The sequence below is a fragment of the Balaenoptera borealis genome, assembly GCF_965194805.1.
Source record: "Balaenoptera borealis genome assembly, chromosome: 20".
NCBI classification, from domain to species: domain Eukaryota; kingdom Metazoa; phylum Chordata; class Mammalia; order Artiodactyla; family Balaenopteridae; genus Balaenoptera; species Balaenoptera borealis.
The window spans coordinates 23,295,909-23,317,313 of record NC_138879.1 but is presented as its reverse complement, the minus strand read 5'-3'; the positions used below and the strand labels follow the sequence as shown (position 1 = coordinate 23,317,313).

The 21,405-nt window shown below is 42.6% G+C and overlaps 1 pseudogene across 1 annotated transcript; it reads left to right on the top strand.

Annotated features, from left to right (window-relative positions):
- Positions 1-8,011: 8,011 nt before the first annotated feature.
- On the top strand, positions 8,012-21,015 carry LOC309619394 (diphthamide biosynthesis protein 3 pseudogene; annotated as a pseudogene). Its single transcript, XR_014249847.1, has 3 exons — positions 8,012-8,027; positions 12,402-18,126; positions 18,338-21,015. The product of XR_014249847.1 is annotated as a diphthamide biosynthesis protein 3 pseudogene (transcript).
- The last annotated feature ends 390 nt before the right edge of the window (positions 21,016-21,405 follow it).

The following is a 21,405-nucleotide window of genomic DNA, read 5'->3' as shown; positions in this document are numbered from 1 at the left end:
ATGGGTTTCTTTTGGGGCTAATGAAAATGTTCTAAAATTGATTATGGTGATAGATAAACAACGCTGAATATACTAAAAGTCATCAAATTGTACACTTTCAATAGTTGAATTATATGCTATGGGAATTGTATCTCAATGAAGCTGTTATAAATTAAATTTATGGCTATAATGACTTTTAGTAAACCCAATAGAACCACATAACTCAGTGTGATAGAGTGTAAAGAAAACAGTTTTTAAATTGGGAACCTTATACCCTTAGTATGGACTTGTCATTTTGAAGAACTTAGGCCAGAGACAAAAAAAGCTAATGGTTACTGAATACCTACTGGGTACCAGTCACTGTGATAAGGACTGTGAGCCTCAACTTCTTCATCTGTATGATGAAGAGGTGTGTTACAGAAGCTGTAAAGACTTCTTGCAATTCTTAAATCCTATGATTCTGGTTTGTAGGTGGGAGTGAAAGACGGGAGAGAGGGCCTTGAGACTGAGTCCCTTTAGTCGACTCCTAACATTGTAGGCAGTAATACTACCTCCTATACTCAACCACCTGGATAAATTTCCAGCACCCACCTCTGACCCCACGGGCTGAGATTATTGTTAAAGACTAAGAGTCATTCAGGAAAACAGGTTATGTTGTGGATTTAGAGTAAATGTTTACGGGGCTTCCCTGGCGGTCTATTGGTTAAAACTCTGCGCTTCCACTGCAGGGGGCATGGATTCAAACCCTGGTCAGGGAACTAAGATCCCATATGTGCTGTGCGGCACTGCCAAAAAAAAAAATAGAGTACATGTTTACTTTTGGTTCCTACAAGGAAGGAAATTCCATTTTAAGAGATTCTTTGGCCTTGCACAAATAGTGAGGACACTAACGGGAGCAGCAGAGGGGAGGAGCTGATGAGGGAAGGAAGGGAGGAGTTTCTTCCTAAGCTCAATTACTATAATCACTGGAAGAGTGAAATTGCTGGTCTTGTTGTTTGTCTAGACTTCTGGAACTTTTACAGTTGTTTCTATGTAACTCAATTTCTCTGGTTTCACAAACTACATTTTCCCACATGGGGAGAGTGGGTCGCTGGAAGAGGAAGAGAAAATAGGGCTACTAGTACACAAAACCCTCCATCTATTGCAATGTGAAATGATTAAGTGATTTATCACCCCTTACAAATTAGAACGTGCTCGGTGAGGCAGTCCAACTATGGAATTCAGGGCTCCTGAAAAGTGCCAGAGGACTTTTCCGAGCCCTCAGTTTTTCCTTTGAAAGCCTTTTAAGGTGTCAAGATAAGATGGCTAAATCTGTCTAGGTTGAAGTTGCAAGAAGGCCTATTCCTTTGTAGCACCCTCCCCCACCCTCCAGCCCCCCATCCAGAACATCGGACTACCAGAAATGCCTCTAAAATGAGGAGGCTGAACATATGACTGAAGCAAGAATCACATTATAGAGTCTGTTTTAGATGGGACCAAGGTATGTTGGTCATATTTGTGTTCAGGTCTATTTTCTCTCCACCTCCTTCTGACCTGGGTTGGTGGAAGAAGTGAAAAAGAAGGCCCATCACCCACCTCTCAGTATACTTTTTTTTTTAATATTTATTTATTTATTATTTATTTATTTTGGCTGCACCAGGTCTTAGTTGCGGCTCGTGGGTTCCTTAGTTACAGCATGTGGGATCTTTAGTTGCAGCGTGTGAACTCTTAGTTGCAACATTCCTGTGGGATCTAGTTCTCTGACCAGGGATCAAACCTGGGCCCCCTGCATTGGTAGCGTGGAGTCTTAGCCACTGGACCACCAGGGAAGTCCCTCGGTATACTTTTTATAGCTGAAGTTCACTCTGGGAATAAAAGACATATTTTCAAAACAGTGGGTTAGTTGGATTTTTTCCCCCAATTATAGACAAAATGTATACTCACTATAGAAAATTGGCTAAATACAGAAAAGCACAAAGAAATTTAAAACCACCCAGAAAATCCCATTTCCAAGATATCACATGGTTAATACTCAACAATCTGTAAGGTGATCCAGGAAATCATTGTCCTTGTGGGAGAAGAGTCGAGTGCAAGGGGACCCTCTTTGTCTGGAGCAAGTAAGCATCCAGTGAGACTCACCAGCAAGAAACCTGAATTTTTTTCACCTACCCCATCACCCCTCACTTGAGTCTCCTAGGTAAATAGATGAGAAGGGTATACATTAGATTTTTAGGAAACATCAGACAAACCCAGAGCCCATTTCCAAAAGAGTCTTTAAACAGATTTCACTGGGGATGACACTATCAATCCATTCTAGTTTAGAAATTAATTTTGACATACTTTTTAACAGTCATGCTGGGAAAGGAATGGAGATGAGAAGAAACTGTCTGATTTTTCTGAATACCAGTTAGTTTGTGTATATGATTTGAGGGGAAGGTCTTAATTACCCAAAACATTGCACCTGAAATCCACCATCTTTAAGAACTCAGTGCAATTCAGCCAGCATTTGTTGCCTATTTGATGCTGGTCCTGTGTAAGGCCCAAGTTGAAGGTGGTAGGCCAAGGTCAAGATGAGTCAGGCACAATATTTTCCCCCAAGACAAGCAGTCTAGTGAAGGAGGCAGGTCTGGAAGCATAAGTCTTGTGCAAGTGCAACAATCTAAATATGTATAAAGTGCAGTGATAAAGAAGAAAGAATAGTTAACTCTGTTTGGAGGTTATTTAGGTGAAGTTCTCCTGGAAGATTTTGCCAAGGGGAAGGTAATCTCAGCAGAGGATTGGCTTGGGAGTTAACTCACAGATTCAGATAAGCAGAGAAAAATGATTTATTTGTTTTGTCTAAACCTAATCTGGCCTACTTTCTGAAACCTCACTCACAGAATCGACCAAGTTCAAAGGAAAGCTTGGTCTAAAGGGATTATTGAAACAGTACCTTTAGGTCATGTGCAGTCTCTCTTGGATAAGAATGATGAGTCTTTTCAGCTAACCTCTCCCCTTCCTGGTCCTCCCCTTTAGAGTATTTAGATTATAGGGAAGAAGCATTTCTTCAGCCACTTGATCAAGGTAGGTAAAGGTGAATGGGGTCTTTGGATCCATGAAGTGACCTTTGCTCTTTTCTTCTGGTCTCTAAGCAATGTTCCTTGCTTGCCTAGTCTCTAGATATCCAGCTGGCCTTCAAAGTTGAAGTTTTGAGGGACTTCCCTGGTGGTCCAGTGGTTAAGAATCCGTGCTTCCACTGCAGGGGGCGCAGATTCTATCCCTGGTCGAGGAACTAAGATCCCACATGCCATGAGGTGAAGCCAAAAAAAAAAAAAAAATGGATTGAAGTTTTGAGCTACTGGAACTCAGGGTCCATTCTTTTGTCATCACTACCCATCTAACTTGGCCTTCTTTGACTCTGATGTTACCTGAGATGTCTCTGAGGTCTGGCTATGATGGTAGCCTTCTCTGCAGCCCTCACCTCAGAGCTACCTGCTGCCTACCGCCCATCTCTACCCCAAGTTCCCAGGCCAGATTAAGAAAGCTAAACCTCTGGGACTTCCCTGGTTGTTCAGTGATAAAGAGTCTGCCTTGAAATGCAGGCTACGCAGGTTCGATCCCTGATCAGGGAGCTAGGATCCCACATGCCGCGGGGCAACTGAGCCCGCATGCCACAACTACTGAGCTCACATGCCTCAACAAGAGCCCCCCTCCCGCAAACTACAGACCCCACGCGCTCTGGGACCTGAACACCACAACTACACAACCCACGCGCCCTGGAGCCCACACACCACAACTAGAGGGTAGCCCATGCACCACAACGAAGAGCCCGCACGCCGCAGTGAAAGATCCTGCATGCCTCAACTAAGATCCCGGGTGCTGCAACTAAGACGCGATGCAGCCAAAAATAAATTAAATAAATAAATAAATAATAAATAAAACTTAAAAAAAAAAAGAAAGCTAAACCTCTGAGCTTCCCACCACCCAAGTCCACAACACAGCCAACTTGAGGTACTTGTTCCCTAGGTTGACATGGGGTGGTCTTCAAGGAGCATCAGCCTGAGCCCCAGATAAGAGGAGGGTAGAGCCCTCAATGTTATTTTCGTTTATTCAACACTTCTCCTACTCTCTGGGACAAAGCCTGGACTTCCAAAAATGTGGATGCCTGTCTGATAGTTTTATTCTTTATTCCTGTTCTCCTTGCCCCCCTCTTACCAATCTTTCAGTCTGAAATGTGAGGCCTTTTCCCATATATTCTTTCTCCATCTCAACTTCAACTCCAAGTTAAATCTTAATAGTGAGCAGAGGTATTTTCTCTACATTTTGGGAGCCCTGCAGGCTAGGCTACCGATATGTTAAAAAGTGGTGGTGGAGGTAGAGTGCTATGGGTAGGGGTCAAGAACTTTGTCTGGTTTGCCAGCCTAATATCTTGGTGCATGCACTTAAACTGGTCTTAGTAAGATCTTGCTCTTCGCATTCCATCTGTATCTGCCTAATCTCCCTCCCTGCCTCTCCATCCTTTATGTTAAGGTAATGGCAATGGTATGGGTGTGAAAAATATTTTAGAAATCCAGTGGACAGAACTTGGTAGATTTAGAGGATGATAGAAAGGGACCCACAGGTTTCTGGTCTGGGCAAATGGGTAAATGGTGGTATCACCAATCAAGAGAGTTAATTCAGGGGAATTCCCTGGCAGTCCAGTGGTCAGGACATAGAGCTTTCACTGCCAAGGGCCCAGGTTCAATCCCTGGTCAGGGAACTAACATCCCACAAGCCGCCTGGTGTAGCCAAAAAAAAAAGAGAGAGAGAGAGAGAGTTAATTCAGGAAGGAAAGTAGTTTTTTTTGTTTTTTTTTTCCTTCCTCGAGAAAGCAAGGCAAGGATTTATTAAGTGATAGTACACTCTCAAGGGGAGAGCGGGCAGACTCAGGTGAGTAGCTGTCAGGAAAGTAGCTTTTTAAAATAAAATAATAAGTTCATTTTGGACATTTTTGGTTTGAGGTGCTTCTGACTGGGTCACAAAGAAAGACGGTAGCTGGACAAACCATTCTAGGTCATTAATTTATGAATGTACTTAAGTCTTGTTTGTGGCTAATACTCCCAGGAAGAATTGTTTTATGAAATACATGATCCAATATTCACCCTTTATATTTTGTTTAGTCAACTGTTTTCCACCAAATAGCTAGTTGAAACCAGCAACCCTGAGGGAATGGGGAATTTTATTGAGTAAGGGAAAGAATCCTGAGATAATTTTAGAGTTTGTTATTGCTCCTTAGAAAGGCATATTTGGAAAAAGCAGTTAGATTAAGAAAGAACTTTAGTGTTTTCCTCCTCCAACTTTCCTCCCATTTTACAGCTAGGAGAAAAAGTCTGCAAAAGTGAGAAGCTTTGAGCAGAAAGCAGAATGAGGGCAATGGCCACAGGAACGGAGGGTGGGGAATGGAGAACCCAGAAGGTGAGAAATAATCCCCCAAAACTAAAGAGAAAGACCACCTTAAAACAAGGCAAACTTACTTTACAATTTTTCCCAGGATGGGTCTCGTCCCCATAAGACTTTACTACCTGGAGAGGATGCTGGAAACCTATCCTCAGGTTGCCACATCACCAGGGGGTGGCTGACCAAAGAAACTATGTATATGTAATCATTTTGTAAACTGTAAAGTTCAGTTGCAAATATTGTTAACATCAACCTATATTCCTCAGAAAAGTACAAAACCCAGCTCTAAGGAAAAGGCCAATCTACAAGCAGTGAACAGGATATGAACAAACTAAAACACAATAACATACTGTTGAATATGTTCTCTATTTAAGGTATACAGCTTATCTGAAATACAACAGAAAAAGAGGGACTGTTTGGGAACAAGGTGTGGTGTCTGGTTGGAAGGGAAATAACCCACAGTTCCCTTATGGCCTTTGTCACTTTTTTCCTCCACATATTCATGTATGAAAATGACTCAGCCCTAACACCAGTGGCTTATTTTTAGCAGGGGCAACAGAGCCAGTTGAAAACCTAAGCATAGTAACTATTGCCAATTGACAGCTTTACACGTCAGAAACAGGGAACAGATGCTCATTTGTTCATTTCAGTTTGATATGTGTGACTCAAGAGGCACCAGAGAGTCTGCCTCTTTCTAGATATATATTTGTTCTTTCCTTCTGCCACAGTGCTGGAAACTCCCAGTGGGAAAGTCATTCCTTTGGACACAAGATTTCAGCATTTGGAGGTGCCTTAGAGTGGAGTGAAGTCCAATTCTCTCATTTTACAATTGAGGAATCATGCATAGTTACATGTAAAATTATGGCTGTGTTGGAATTAGTATCTAGAGCTCTGGACTCTTAGCTCAGTGACTCATTCGACCTCTCTTTTTTCAAATTCCTAGGTCAAAAGCCAAATAATATCATATGTTTGACATAAGACCATAGGTCTGAAAGAAGAGGACATATCCTGGGCTGATGTCCTGTTCTGATGTAAAGTATATGTTGCGTATAAGGGAATAACATTCTGTTGTTCACTATCAAATTAGCAGAAATCAAGACTCAGAGGAATGTTTTCTTTACTGCTTTGTATAACATATTAAAATTCAAAATCTTAACCAGGCATGAAGCAGTAAACAACAGTGATTGAGGAGTACAAGAGGTCTGGAATTAGCTGCTGGGGTTTGAATTGTGCTTCTGTCACTTACTAGCTGTGACATCTTGGGCAAGTTACTCTTTGTACCTCAGTTTCCTCATCTGTAAAATGAGGTTGAGGGAACTTCCCTGGCGGTCCTGTGGTTAAGACTTTGTCTTCCAATGCAGAGGGTGTGGGTTCAATCCCTGGTCAGGGAGCTAAGATCCCACATGCCTCATGGCCAAAAAACCAAAACATAAAACAGAAGCAATATTGTAACAAATTCAATAAAGACTTTAAAAATGGTCCACATTAAAAAAAAAAATCTTTAAAAAATAAAAATAAAAAATAAAATGAGGTTGAGAATAAGAGGACCCATCTCATAGGGTTACTGGGAGGATTCTATGAGACAGTAAACATAAAACACCTAGAATAATGCCTGGCACATAAATGTTCAATAATTGTAAGCTAAGATTATTAATTGATATAGAATTATTAGCAATGAGCCAAGCCCACCTCCCTCTCCTATGGGGATCTCTTCTTACTACAAGTCACTGTTTCGAAAAATCACACCTAGCATGTCTGAAGCAGTGTCTCCATTCTCAGAAGGATTCTGCATTTTCTTCTTAAGGTTTATGCAAGATGATATTATCCCTTGAAAACTACAAATGTCAGGTATACTCTGGGGAAAGTGGCCTGGTTGGAAATGGGACTTGAAGTGTTGACATCGAAGAATGCTTGAAGTAACTGGACATGATTACCCTATTTAAGAGGGCCTCCAAGGAGATTATGGAGGCGTCTTGAAATAGCAGGTCATGTAGGGGGAGGACTAGAGGGCAGCTTATAATCAAAGCTACAAGGAGATACATTTTTTTCTCAAGATAAGATCTTTACTGATTTATTTTTAACAATCTTTTAATTTATTATTTGTGGCTGTGTTGGGTCTTCGTTGCTGCACACGGGCTTTCTATAGTTGCGGCGAGCGGGAGCTACCCTTTGTTGCAGTGCGCGGGCTTCTCATTGCGATGGCTTCTCTTATGAAGCTATTAACAAAAGGATAATAGCGGTGGCTTCTAGAGCCCACGCGCCTAGAGCACGGGCTCTAGGTGCACGGGCTTCAGTAGTTGTGGTGCCCGGACTCTAGAGCGCGGGCTCGGTAGTTGTGGCACATGGGCTTAGCTCCTCCGCAGCATGTGGCATCTTCCCAGACCAGGGCTCGAACCCGTGTCCCCTGCATTGGCAGGCGGATTCTTAACCACTGCGCCACCAGGGAAATCCAAGATCTTTATTTTAAACGCTTAATAAAGCTAAAATATTAAAAAAAAAAAATTTTTTTTTTAAAATGAGTGAGAGTTGTCTAAAATAGTTAGGGGGATCTTGGGAAATAGTGGAGTCCCCAGCATTGGAGTTGTTCAAGCCCAGTTTTGGCAGCAAATGGCAAGGATGCAGTCAAGGGAAACACAAGATGGGAGTTGGAATAGGTGAGTTTCAAGATCCTGTTCACTAGATTTGTGATCTTAAAATCATTGGGCTGGCAAAGTTTCTTTTGGAGCCACTCCCCTTTTCTGCTGCTTTTTCTAATTCTCATATTCTACGCCTGTTGGTCCTCCATTCCCCAAGACCCAGTGACTGCTTGCTGCCATGGGTTACCCAAAGTCTTTTACTGAGGTACACATGCCCACCAGCTTCCCTGTTGCTCCTTCTATACGCAAGCTTTAGTGTACTAATCCCAACCAGTTGCTGAAGAAAAAAAAAAAAGGCTAAGGCTCCTCAAGCTAATTCTTACTAAAATATAAATGACTAAGTCATTCACTTTATGTGTTCTCTTCTCAGGGATACATCCCTTTAAAAGGAAATACTTGTTTGGTATAATCGCAAACATATAAAAATAAACAAAGGCTATGAAGGGTACCAAAATATGCCATTCCAAAATATGCCTCTTTGGCATATGGATCAATTTGGCCAATGATAACAAGCAGACTTAGGAAAAGCTTGAAAACAGGGCACAAATTCTCTTTTCTTAAAGGAAATTTCCATTTGTGTGTCTCCCTCTTCCTAACCAGGAAGAAAAGGACTCTTAACTTTTTTTGTTTTTGGTCGTGCCTTGAGGCTTGCAGGATCTTCTTAGTTCCCAGGCCCTCAGCGCAGAGTCCTAAGCACTGGACCATTCCCTTAACAACTCTTATTAAAGGAGAAGGCACCCACTTAAATCTACATAACAAACCTTATTAAACAACCCTTGTTTACTGCACTTTTCCTGGTCGCCTTCCCATAACGTACTCTTCTGCCCAGAAGCCCCAAATTTCTTCTCCTTTGTTTAGCCTAAGATGGGATATAAGCCCAAATGCTAGCTACCCTTTCGGGTAGCTCATCGCTGGGTACTCCCATAGATGCATGTGCAACACACATGTTAATAAACATCTGTTTTTCTTTTGTTAATCTGTTTTTGGCCAGTCTAATTTATTGGGTCCTAGCTGGAGAACGGAAGATGGGTAGAAGAAAAGATTTTTCCTCCCCTACAATTGGAAAGAAGTATGCAAACAACAATAACTTTTAAGTTGGTAGGATTAAATTTTCTCTTTTAAAAATTTCCTTAAATACTGCTCTTGTAGTACGTTTATTAAAAACAAAAGCGTGACACTAATGCTCATTTTGATCAGAACATGAGTAAACTGTGGAAGAGGAAAACTCAGAGAGAGCAGAGAGCATTAGGGCTCTTTCCCAGACGTCTTTTTGTCTGACCTGCATTAAACTGTCCCAGGGAACAGAGGACCAGGGTGGCTCCTGGACCTGACCTCCAGAAGATTTATTCAACCTGCTTTTTTTCCTTCAGTGTTTCCCCTCTCTCCCTTTTTTCTCTCCACTCTAGAGAAAGAGCGTTTCTTGTTCTTAACAACTTCAATATTAATTGCAGAAAGTTTAGGGGGTCTTTCCAGACTACTCTCAGCTGGGTAGATCCTGGAAAATGACTAGATACAAAAGTAGGAATGGGGATGAGGGAGAAAACTCTGCAGCTGTGACGTATACCAGTGAAAGAGCAAAGGCAGGGTCATCTGGCAGGAGATGAAACACTCCAAAGGACAAGAATTGGATTAAACTATACTTTGTGGATTTAGAGGTAGAAGGTTCAAGGTACAAGTGGATGGGCTGTGACTAGACTGGGAAAGAAAGACAAGATTGCAGTATATGATACAATAACGAGAAGAAGGCAAAGACATTTCCTGCTCACAGAATGCCCTGTGTTCCTCCTAATTTCCTAGCTCCCTTAGAGTTAGGCAGGGCCATTTGACTAGTTCTAGTCAATGGGCTGGAAGGAGCAGTGATAAGTGTCACCTTCAGGCCAAACCAACGATTTAAGGGCAACTGCATGACCCTCCAGCTCTCTCTGCTCTGTTGGGCTGCACGTAGGCTGTGTATTAAGGTGGTAGAGCCACATGTTGGAAAGAACCAGGTTCCCAAGTCATTGCAGAGGGAGAACTAACCACAGAGGTGCTGGCCCTGCAGCAGATTTCAGGTGAGTGAGAAAGTCTGGTTTTGTTCAGTGCAATGGACAAAATGTTTATGTTCTCTCCTCCCGCCCCACCCCGGCAACAACCAAATTCTTATGTTGAAATCCTAAGACCCTAGATAATGGTATTAGGAGGTGGAACCTTTGGGAGGGGCTCCACCCTCATGAATGGGATCAGTGCCCTTGTAAAAAAGACCTTGCTGTTTTCACTGTGTGAGGTTACAGTGAGAAGACTGCTATTAATGAAGGGGATTCTCACTAGACACCAAATCTATTGGCATCATGATCTTGGACTTGCCTGTCTCCAGAACTATGAGAAATAAATGTTTGTTGTCTGTTTGTTTGTTTTTGGCTGCATCATGTGGCTTGTGGGATCTTAGTTCCCTGAGAACCCAGGCCCTTGGCAGTGAAAGTGCAGAGTCCTAAACACTGGAATGCCAGGGAATTCCCCAATGTTTGTTTTTTATAAACTACCTAGTCTATGGTATTTTTTGGGTTTTTTTGTTTTGTTTTTTGGCCGTGCTGTGCAGCATGTGGGATCTTAGTTCCCCGACCAGGGATTGAACCATGCCCCCTGCATTGGGAGCGCAGAGTCTTAATCACTGGACTTCCAGGGAAGTTCTGGTATTTTTGTTATAGTATCTGAATGCACTAAGAAATTAAGCCATGGAGATTTGGCGATTATTTTTTTCTTCAGCACAACCCAGCCTATCCTGACTAATACAAAAGGCACTAAGATCATAGCATTATAGAAATCACAGATTATACGACATTTACATTCAGCTGCAATTTGAAGAGGCTGAAGGGAGGAAGGAGAGATACTACCTAACCAGTCTAATATCGTAATCTTCAACAGTAAAGACCAAAGATAACATGTGCAGGTCACAGGCTCCCAGTGGGGGTCCTGGAGAGTCAGAGGACAAGAAAGCAAGAAACAGATTAACGCTAAATCACTGCTCTGAATGCAGAGCCTCTTCAGCTACATAATCCTTCCCCCAGAGAATTTTAGCCTGAAAAACTATCAGGGTCAAGGCAAGTGGAAGGACTGTTATAGGCAAAGTCCATGTTTTTGCTAAAGGCTTTATTATACCTAAGTTTAGAAATTGGAGACAAGACAAAAAAGAAAGAAACAAAATGGAGACAAGAGGAGGGTTGTAAGAGAATGTAAAAATAAATGGGATTGAGGAGTTTTTTGAGACAAGATCAATGGTATTAGTGTCATTGTTCAAAGGCAAGAGCAGAAAACACAGGGACGTCAAAGGCAGGCAATATAAATGAATAGAAGGACAAAGATGACTGATGTAATTTGGGTTGGGGTGTGATCCTTAAGGTCTCATTGGGCCAGGGAAGTCTGTGATTTCTGAAGACATATTCTATGCTGTATAGCATGGTAATTAAGCATGTGAGCTCTGGAGCAAGAGTAAGATGGATTCACAGCCTGGCTCTGCTGTGAATTAGTTTTGCAGACTTGGGTAAGTTATTTAACTTTCCTGGTGCCTCTGTTTCCCCATCTGTAAACTAGAAATTAGAATAGTGCCCTCTTCATATGGTTGTTGCACCAGACTGTGTGAGGAGTCTCTCACAACTTCCTTCCCCAATCAGCAAATAATGCAGGTTTCCCAAAAAACTCTCCCTCTCCCTCCCTCAGTGATCAGGGCCTCACTCAGAAGATTGAGGAGGTAGTCTTTCCTTCCACACTCTAGAGCCAGAAGCAGACAGATGATCTCTGTATAGTTTTTGTGAAACAGAGGCAATTACCTTCACCAAATGATCCTGCTGTTTGATTTGTAGTTTGACTCTGGAGTCAAAGGTGGAAGTGTTCATACTTCATTCTTGCTTATAAACAGGGAAGATTCCCTGGGGACCCATTCCCAATTAGTGTTATGAATATACTCTCTTAGCGCTGCATCCTCAGATGCCTTTCCATTTCTCATACACAGGCATAATGCATTACTTGCTCTGATTCCTTAAATCATTAATAACAGGACAGTCATGACCTGAATCAATTCTTTTCTTTCCACAGTATTAGAGTATTGGTCTGGAATTATAATTTCTTTGCACCCCATAGTGATCCCCCCCATGGAAGTGAAACCTGGGAATGAAACCTTTTTCAGAGTGAAGCAGCATACATGTGTTTAAGGCCCAGGCTCTGACACTGCACTGATTGGTTTAAATCCTGGTTCTACCTCTTCTAGCTATCTGACCTTGAGCAAGTTACCCACCCTCCATGAGCCTCAGTTTCCTCACCTAAAGAATGAGAATAGGCCCGGCTAGGCCGGGCCTGAGAAGTTGGACCAACCCCCGCCTGGGTAGGACAGGGCAGGTGACAGACCTCTACTGGCCCCAGTGTTTCACGATGAGGTGGAGATCGAGGACTTCCAATATGAGAAGGACTCAGAGAGGTACTCCTACCCCTGCCCATATGGGGGTAACTTTTGCATCACCTGGGAAGATTTGACAAATGGGGAAGACATGGTGAAGTGCCCTAGCTGCTCTCTCATTATAAAAGTGATTTATGACAAAGATCAGCTTACGTGTGGAGAGACACTCCCAGCCCCTTCCACCAGCAAAAAACTAGTTAAATGCTAAAGAAGACCTTAGGACTCCAAAGCCTGAACTTTTGGGAATTAACCAAGCTGGAAAAATCAAATGCAAAGTCACTGGCTTCTTCATGGGGAGAATTTTTTTTTTTTTTTGTGGCCGTGCCATGGGTCTTGCAGGATCCTAGTTCCCCTGACCAGGGATCAAACCCGTGCCCCCTGCAATGGAAGTGCAGAGTGCTAACCACTGGACGGCCAGGGAATTCCCGAGAATCATTTTGTAGCTTGCTGTTCATTAGAGAGTGGATTCTTTTTATTGGCTGCAGAATTAAGGTCCAGTTGAAGAAGCAAGTCCACTACATGACATACCTGGATTTTGTGCTTAGAACTTTGAATTGGAAGTTTTCTTAATTTTCCATCCGAACTTAAAGGAAGATAATTTCAAATCAGTGCTTTCTTTCTCTCAGTTTTATTTTTAATTTATATTTTTAAAATTAGTTTATGTATTTTTTAAATTTTGGCTGCACTGGGTCTCCATTGTGGTGTGCAGGCTCTTCGTTTCAGGCTTCTCTCTAGTTGCTGTGCACAGGCTTCCCTAGTTGTGGCACCTAGGCTCCAGAGCACGCAGGCTCAGTAGTTGTGGTGTGCGGGCTTCTCCCTAGTTGCGGCGCGTGGGTTTAGGTGCCCCGGCATGTGGGATCTTAGTTCCCTGGCCAGCGATCGAACCCGCGTCCCCTGCATTGGAAGATGGATTCTCATCCACTGGACCACCAGGGAAATCCCAGTTTTATTACTTTTATATCTTACACCTAATTACTTCATTATCTGACAACAGCCTCATCTACCTCAAAGTCATTAGGATTCTTTAAAAAAAAAGGGGGGGGGGGACTTCCCTGGTGGCACAGTGGTTAAGAATCTGCCTGCCAATTCAGGGGACATGGGTTCGAGCCCTGGTCTGGGAAGATCCCACATGCTGCGGAGCAACTAAACCTGTGCACCACAACTACCGAGCCTGCACTCTAGAGCCTTCAAGCCACAACTACTGAAGCCCGCACGCCTAGACCCTGTGCTCTGCAACAAGAGAAGCCACTGCAATGAGAAGCCCGCTCACTGCAATGAAGAGTAGCCCCACTTGCCACAACTAGAGAAAGCCCATGTGCAGCAAGAAAGACCCAATGCAGCCAAAAATAAATAAATAAATTAATAAATTAATTAATTAATTAAAAGGGGGGTTAAAAAGAAAGAATGAGAATAATAGTGGTATGTATATCATTAAGTGGTTATTCGGATTTAAAAAGTTACTGTAAGTAAAGCACTTTGTACCTGGCACAGAGCAATCTTTCAATAAACATTTGTTATTATTCATTTCTGTGTAACAAATGAATGGTAAATATTGCCCGTTTGTAAATATTTTATTGACCTACAGATCACTTTTATGCAGATAATTCCTACATGTCTCTCCTTAGGCCTAGCATCTCTTCTGAACCCCAGATAAATGTCCTTAATTGATTACTACATATTTTCTCTCTCGCTTTGCTTTCCATCAGATTCAGCATTACACCAAACTCATCTTCCTCTAGCTGGCTCCCTCTGGTCTTCCTTATTTCTGTTAATATCATTATTGTTACAGTTTCTTGGGTATAATAATTGTCACCCATAGCTATAAAAAAACCAAACAGCTGACATTTATTATTTACTATGTGCCAGACACTGTGTTAAGTTTTTATTGAATTACCTTATATAATCCTCACAACAGTCTTATGATGATATAGCAAATATAGAAACTGAGGCTTAGTGATGTTGAATAACTTGTGCAAGTTCATATAATTAATAAGTGGCTGAGTCAAGAATCACCCCCACATCTTTTGAAAACAGAGCTATGCTCCTAAGCACTATCATTGCTATAATACAGTTCTTCTCTCTCCCTTTTAATTATATCTAATCATTTCCTGTCAGTTTATCCTAGGAATTCTATCACAAACATTCCTTTGACCACTTTAATCCTCATACCTTGATTATTATTGCCATCAGCATCCTCCTAAAGAGTCTCTTTTCTTCCAGCTTCTTGCTCTCCAATCAATCCTCCAAATTAGAGCTAGATTCTTCACTGTCTAAAACAGAGCTCTCCCTATGTAGCAGTGTAACCTTGGATCATCTCTTCCGGTCTATCTGTAGCTCTGTAAAGTGAGTGAATGGCCTTGACATTTTTTGTTTTTTATTTATTTATTTATTTATTTTTGACAGTTTTTTTGAGTTATAGAATTTTAGGATATTTCTCATGTCACTGTCCTATCCCCAAAGCTTCAATGGCTTTCCATTAATTACAGCCTAAGATCTTCTTTTTTTTTTTTTGGTTGCATTGGGTCTTCGTTGCTGCATGGTGTGCGGGCTTCTCACTGCGGTGGCTTCTAGTTGTGGCACGCGGGCTCAGTAGTTGTGGCGCACAGGCTTAGTTGCTCCGCGGCATGTGGGATCTTCCCGGACCAGGGCTCGAATCCGTGTCCCCTGCATTGGCAGGCGGATTCTTAACTACTGCGCCACCAGGGAAGCCCCTAAGGTCTTAACTTAGACTAGCATTCAAGGTCTGTCACTAATCTTGGTGGTTCTATCCCCCACTGTTCTCTAGCACTGTATTAGGAATGTGTAATCAGTTTCTCAGACATTTTCTGCTTTTTCCTACTTACATCTTTGCTCTTGACTACTTTCCTGATCTCCCAGTACCTACAGACTTATGTATTTATTAATACCATCTTCTTTTTGTGTATCCAAATCCTACCTCCTCTATAAAATCTTTCCCCTACTCTATCAAAGCAGCATAGTGACCCCTCTTTCTCTCTTCACAATAGTTGATATCATTAGTACAGTTCACTAAACATTACTCCTATTATTATTTTGGGAGGTGAATATATTTGATTAGCAGATTTTTTTTAGCAAGGGGTGGGTGGAAAGCAGTGATCTAATGTCTGAGGTAGTGAATTCCTATTTTTGGAGGTTTCAAGCAGAGACTGAAACCCCTTGCTAAGGTTTCTGGAGATGGGATTTGTCCATTTGCCAGTTAAGATTACTTTCATCTTTAAATTCTTATTATTTTCTGATTTGGTTTGCAGAAATATTTACCTCTGGAAGCATGGAGGGTTGTGTGTGAGGTTGGGAAAGGAAGATTAGGGTGAGTCGTGTAATTAGGACGGCTTCCAGGAAGAGATGAGACCTTCCTGTTTACTACTGCCCATCCCTCTTCTCCAGCATTTGCCTGGGCAAGACCCTCCCCACCCAATAAAACTTAAATCATGAACTGAAAGGAACCTCACTCTAAGACATGGTCTTGCAGTGTACCAATCAACAGCACTGGAATCATCAAACTCTCAGGATCCATCCCAGAACTTACTGAATCAGAATTTGAAGTTTGGGCTTCCTTGGTGGCACAGTGGTTAAGAATCTGCCTGCCAATGCAAGGGACATGGGTTCAAGCCCTGGTCCGGGAAGATCCCACATGCCGTGGAGCAACTAAGCCCGTGTGCCACAACTACTGAACCTGAGCTCTAGAGCCAGTGAGCCACAACTACTGAGCCCACACTTCACAACTACTGAAGCCCACGCACATAGATCCCATGCTCCGCAACCAGAGAAGCCACTGCAATGAGAAGCCCACGCACTGCAACAAAGAGTAGCCCCCACTCGCCGCAACTAGAGAAAGCCCACGTGCAGCAAAGAAGACCCAACACAGCCAAAAATAAATAAATAAAATAAATAAAATTTTTAAAAAAGAAATAGAATTTGCAGTTTAACAAATTCCCAGTGATTCATTTGTACACAGAGGTTTTAGAAGCACTAGTACAGTGGACCCCAAACGCTAAAAAAAAAAAAAAGAAGAAGAAGAAGAAGAAGAAAAAAGAAAACTAAGAGTCAACATCTATTTTTTTTTCCTCTCATGCCCCACATCCTATCCATCAGCAAGATCTATGTATAGGCTTGAAACACAACTCATATGGGATTCAAATGCAGCCAAAACTCAGATTGGGACTTGAACCCACAGGCTGAGACTTTTACTCAGCCAAAACTCAGATTTGGACTCAAATCCACTGTCTTTTAATTAAAATCACTCACCTAGTGTCAGGACTTACTGAAGCTCAGGTTCTTTATGTCTTAGCACAGAAGGAATTCTGTGAGAGGCAAAGTGATGGGTAAGGAGTAGATTTATTAATATAGGATGCTTGTGAGGGATATAAGTGGGTAGGCAAGGGGCCTCTGCCCTGAGAACTAAGTGAGAAGGCAGGTTTATTCAGGGAGATACACACTCCATGGACAGAGTGTGGGCCACTTCAGAAGGTGAGAGGCCCTGAGAGATACACATGTCATAGACAGAATGCAGTCCATCTCAAAAGGTGAGCACAGCCTGGAAAAATGGGGTGGTTAGTTTTTATGGGCTGGGTAATTTCATAGGCTAACAAGTGACAGGATTATTCCAACTATTTTGGGGAAGGGGTGGGGATTTACAGGAATTAGGCTACCTGCCTTTTTTTGGCCTTTAGAGTTGGCCTTGGAACTGTCATTGTGACTGTCCGTGAGCTGTTTAGCATGCTAATGTATTACAATGAGTGTATAATGAGGCTCAAGGTTTACTGGAAGTTGAATCTTCCACCACCTTGGGCCTAGCTGGTTTGAACTAGTTTATGTTGGATCCTCAATGGCTATGTCATTCTTTAAGGGTTGTGCCCTGACCCCTTCCCTCCTGTTTCAGGCTCAACCTTAAATATATACCCTGTAACTAACTACTTTTCATTCTCTCTTTTGTCACCACTTATTTCAAACCACCATCATCTCCCACTTGGACTACTGTAACAGGGAAGAACAAAATCTGACTCCATGTTGGATCTGTTTCTTTTACTTTGACCTGTACTTTCCATTGCTTTTGTTCTGTCTATAGCTATAGGCATACATAATGGTCTGCCTTGGGGAACCCTGCTCCTCTGCCTGAATGTTAAACTAAAGTGCCTTTGTTCAGCTCTCAGGGAAACACCCTGACCCTGTCCACCTGTGAAAGGCTGCAGAAAAGAAAAAATTAACACATTCCCCAAGGCTGGCCAAAACCAGGAGATATTTTGCAAGACTCATGGCCTTTTCACTTTATTTCCTCAACTCCTCCCCCTCTCTGTTCTATAAAAGAAACTAGCATCCACACCCTGATAAGATGGTACTCTAGGACACTAGTCCACCATGTTCTCAGATACCTGGCTTTCCAAATAAAGTCGCTATTCCTTGCCTCAACACCTCATCTCCCAATTTATTGGCCTGTCATGTGGTGAGCAGAGTGAGCTTGGACTCAGTAACAAATTTGGCTTAGCCAGCCAGGAGCCTTGCTGCTTGTGGCTAGCCAGCCCTAGTCAGGGAATTTTGGAGCAAGGCCCTAGCAGCTGCCAGGACCATTTGTCCTGAGGATCTTCCCTTCAATATTCCACTGGCTACCCCAGCACTTGGCAGTTGGAGCAAGGAATCGACAAACTTCTGCGAGTTGATGGACTTGACCTTTGTAGGGTAAGTCGTTCTGGTGTGTATAACGGGGGACAGATTCTCCCCTCAATTTGGGTTTTCCCTTTACAGCACAAGCCAATTTGTTTTGCATTTGATTGGGGTACCCTGCTGGAGAGGGGAATTGTTGTTTGACTATACCTGATTTGGGAACGGGTTCATTTGCTTTTGTTTTGTGTGCATCAATGTTGGAATTTTTTTGTGCTTTTTGCATTAGAATTTGTTTGTGGCAGGGCTTCCCTGGTGGCACAGTGGTTAAGAATCCGCCTGCCAGTGCAGGGGACATGGGTTCAAGCCCTGGTCCGGGAAGATCCCACATGCCGCGGAGCAACTAAGCCTGTGTGCCACAACTACTGAAACCTGTGTGCCTAGAGCCCATGCTCCACAACAACAGAAGCCACCACAGTGAGAAGTCCGCACACTGCAATGAAGAGTAACTCCCGCTCGCCGCCAACTAGAGAAAACCCACACGCAGCAACAAAGACCCAACACAGCCATAAGTAAATAAATAAATAAATTTATTTAAAAAAAATTTGTGTGTGTCTTTTGTGTTTTGGTGTTATCAAACGTATAAAAATGGGAAATAGTCCATCTATCCCGAAGGAGAGCCCTTTGGGTCGTATATTAGACAAATGGGCAAAACATAGCCGTGCACCTATGACTACTCAATTATAATACAATCTTGCAATTAGAAGTGTTTTGCAAAAGAGCAGGGAAAAGTGATGAGATTCTATATGTAGAAACATTTATGCTATTGCATCAGGAGGAAAAGGAGTCAGAGGGCTGCCACTTTATCGCTCAGTGGTCTGAAAGAAAGCCCAAGGGGGGACCTAGACAAAAGAGCTTAAACAAAATTCAGGAGATAGATAAAACAAAAACCAAATGAGGATCCATCAGAGTTTCTAGAAAGGGTTTATCAAGCTTATAGGTGCTATACAGATGCAGACCCTGAGGCCCCTGAGAATGTAAGGATGATAAATATGACCTTCATCGGGCAAAGCACCTCAGGTATAAGAAGAGAATTACAGAAGTTAGATGGTGCATTTGGAATGAGCCCTTCTCAATTAGTATATGTTGCCTTTAAACTATTCAACAACAGGGAACAACGACAGAAGCAAGAAGATGCAAAACGGAATGCAGCTTTTCTGGCAGCAGCATTGAATTCCCAGAAGGCAAGTAACCTAATGGAAGGTAAGCCACCATTGGGGAAGGAACAATGTGCTTATTGCAAGGAGGAAGGGCATTGGAGAAAAGATTGCCCTAGACTAAAGAAAAAGAAAGAAAATAATAAAAAGGAGACAGGAGTCTCTCATATAGTAGAAAGAGAAGAACACTCTGATAATAAATGAAGAGCCCTGGGGACTCCCTTGGACTTGAGGCGTCCGATTCAAATTTCCCCACAGGAGCCCCAGGTAATCTGACAGTGGGGAGCAAGTTGACTGACTTTCTAATAGATAACAGGTGTCACATACATATACTGTGGTAAATACCAAGGAGGCACAGAAAACATCTCAGTCTATCCCAGTCATGGGAGTTTCTGGAGAAGTACAACCTCTAGAATGCCAACTAGGGGACCTCACCCTGAAACATCCAGAGCGTCCAATCCCCCTTTTGGGACAAAATCTCCTTTGTAAAAGGGATGCTGGGACACCCAATTTAAAACAATATCCTCCGAGACAAGAGGCCCAAAAGGGAATTCAGCCAACTCTGGAAAAGTTTTTGAAAACAGGACTGATTAAACCTTGTGGGTCCCCATATAACACCTCTATCCTCCCAGTCAAAAGGCCAAACTCAGCAGAGTATTACTTTGTCCAAGATCTGAGGGCTATTAGTGAAGTAGTCCAAAACTTACACCCTGTGGTGCCTAATCCATACACTCTGCTCATAACTATTCAGGGAGACTACGGCTGGTTCTCAGTCCTTGACTTAAAAGATGCTTTTTTTCTGCATTCCTATTGCAGAAGAATCACAGCAGCTATTTTACTTTTAAATGGCAGGACCCAGAAACACAGGTAGTCCAACAGTATTGTTGGACTGTCCTGCCTCAAGGATTTAAGAATTCCCCTACCTTGTTTGGGGAGACGTTGGCTGGAGATCTTAGAAACAATACTGGATGAAGGACTCTTACTCCAATATGTGGACAACTTGCTCATAGTGAGCCCTACATATGATAAATGTCTACAAAATACCATCAGAACCCTGAACTATTTGGCCAATTTTGAATATAATGTCTCCCAGAAAAAAGCCCAGATATGCAAACAGCAAGTCATATATATGGGCTTTGTCCTCTCCCAAGGACAGCGGGATCTTTTGCCTGACAGAAAGCAGGCAACTGCAGGCTTGGGAGCACCCAAGACCCGCAGACAACTGAGAGGTTTTCTGGGACTGGCAGGGCTCCGTCAGATTTGGATCCAAACTATGGGCTCATAGTAAAGCCCCTCTAGGAGGCACTGAAGGGACATGATCTTGAGCCCCTTACTTGAACTGAAGAGTGCCAAACAGCCTTTGAAACCATAAAAACGAAGTTAGTCTCAGCCCGGGCTTTGGAACTACTGGACTTAAAGAAACCTTTCAAACTGTATGTACATGAGAGACAAGGCAGAAGCCTTGGGGTGTTAATTCAAACTCTGGGGAATATCCCTCGACCAGTTGCCTACTTCTCAAAACGACTAGAACATTTTGTTAAGGGATAGCCCCCTTGCCTTGGAGCTGTAGCAGCTACTTGTGAGGTACTTCAGGAAGCTGAGAAGTTTACCCTGGGGCAACCCACCACTGTATGTTCCTCACCGTGTCCTTTCTTTGCTGGAACAGAAAGGGGGCCTGTTAATATTACATGTCTGTGTATACATTATACATATGAGATATCTCTACCTCTGAAAAATATTATCAAAACTGAGTTTACATCTGTTGCAAGGAAAATAACTTGATATAATTAAACTTTAAAGTAAATGTAAATGAGATATGAACTTTTGGGTAAACTCTTTAAAAATAATTATATTTTAGAAATGTCTACTTAAAATGATCTTTCCAGGGCTTCCCCGGTGGCACAATGGTTAAGAATCCACCTGCCAATTCAGGAGACATGGGTTCGAGCCCTGGTCTGGGAAGATCCCACATGCCGCAGAGCAACTAAGCCCGTGCGCCACAACTACTGAGCCTGTGCTCTAGAGCCTGTGAGTCACAACTACTGAGCCCATGCACCACAACTACTGAAGCCTGTGCGCCTAGAGCCTGTGCTCTGCAACAAGAGCAGCCACCGCAATGAGAAGCCTGCGCACCACAAGA